Below are 1,594 nucleotides of genomic sequence, written 5' to 3'. Positions count from 1 at the left end.
TTAGTCCTCCACCAGCAGCAGTTTAATGTCCAGGCTCTTGTGGCTATGGGAGACCATGCAAGCAAGCAGATGTAGAAGGCATTGTGAGAAAAGTGAATCAGAAAATTGGAAGCTGTACACAGCAAGATGTTGAGTTACGTGTTCAAAAGATTTATGTGATCAATTTGGCAGAGCCTTGCCTGCCGCTGCAGCTGGATGATGCCATTCGACCTGAATGGGAAGAAGAGGAAGGAAGAGCTACTGTTAATCAGGATACCAGACTAGACAAAAGAGTCATTGATCTTAGGACCTCAACTAGTCAAGCAGTTTTCCATCTTCAGTCTGGCATCTGCCATCTCTTCCGGGAAACTGTAATTAACAAAGGTTTTGTGGCAATCCAGACTCCCAAGATTATTTCAGCTGCCAGTGACAGAGGAGCCAATGTATTTCCTGTGTCATATTTTTAAAATAATACATACCTGGCTCAGTCCCCACAGCTGTATAGGCAGATGTGTATTTGTGCTGATTTTGTGAGGGTTTTTTGTATCGGACTAGTATTCAGAGCAGGAAAACTCTAATACCCACAGACATCTAACTGAATTTGTTGGTTTGAATATTGAAATGGCTTTTAATTACCATTACCATGAAGTTGTGGAAGAAATTGCTGACACCTTGGTACAAATATTCAAAGGACTTCAGGAAAGGTTTCAGACTGAAATTCAAACAGTGAATAAACAATTCCCATATGAACCATTCAAGTTCTTAGAGCCAACTTTAAGACTGGAGTATTGTGACACATTGGCTATGCTTAGGGAAGCTGGAATTGAAATGGGCGATGAAGAAGATCTGAGTACACCAAATGAAAAACTTTTGGGTCATTTGGTAAAAGAAAAGTATGATACAGATTTTCACATACTTGGTAAGTATCCCTTGGCTGTATGACATTTCTATACCATGCCTGACACAAGAAATAGTAAATAGTCTAAGTCTTATGTTATGTTTATGAGAGGAGAAGAAATAGTGTCAGGAGCGCAAAGAATTCATGATCCTCAACTGCTAACAGACAGAGCCGTACATCATGGAATTGATTTAGAGAAAATTAAGGCTTACATTGATTCTTTCCACTTTGGAGCACCTCCTCTTGCCAGTGGGGGGATTGGGTTGGAGCGAGTGACTATGCTGTTTTGGGAATTACACAATGTCCATCAAACTTCGATGTTCCCTAGTGATCCTAAGTGACTCACTCCTTAAAGAAAGCTTTCCAATGACCTACTTTTGATCAGGCTATACCTTAGGCCCTTAAAATATGCAATAGAATAAATGCCTTATCTAAAATGCCACAATGTTTGTTTGTTTTTTCCTTACTAATTCAGTACAGGCTAATTTAAAAGAATGATTTGTTTAACTTTGGACATGCTTCAGTAGGAAACGCTTGAATATTGTAATGAGAAACTCATATGGATTTGTTGACATTTCATATTCTATTACCATAATAAATGTTAACAACAATCTTAAAACAGTTTAGATTATGCAATTTTTTCTTTCCTATCTTAAATGACCACAAAATTTATGTCTTAAATTTTCAGTGTGTGAAATTTTTTTAATTATGATAATA

The 1,594-nt window shown here is 37.5% G+C and overlaps 1 pseudogene; it reads left to right on the top strand.

Annotated features, from left to right (window-relative positions):
* The first annotated feature begins 6 nt into the window (after positions 1-6).
* Positions 7-1,230, top strand: LOC102825494 (annotated as a pseudogene).
* The last annotated feature ends 364 nt before the right edge of the window (positions 1,231-1,594 follow it).

This window comes from Chrysochloris asiatica, unplaced genomic scaffold (assembly GCF_000296735.1).
Source record: "Chrysochloris asiatica unplaced genomic scaffold, ChrAsi1.0 scaffold04856, whole genome shotgun sequence".
Taxonomy (NCBI): Eukaryota; Metazoa; Chordata; class Mammalia; order Afrosoricida; family Chrysochloridae; genus Chrysochloris; species Chrysochloris asiatica.
Note: the sequence above shows the minus strand (reverse complement) of the source record. Positions and strands in the feature narration are given on the sequence as shown.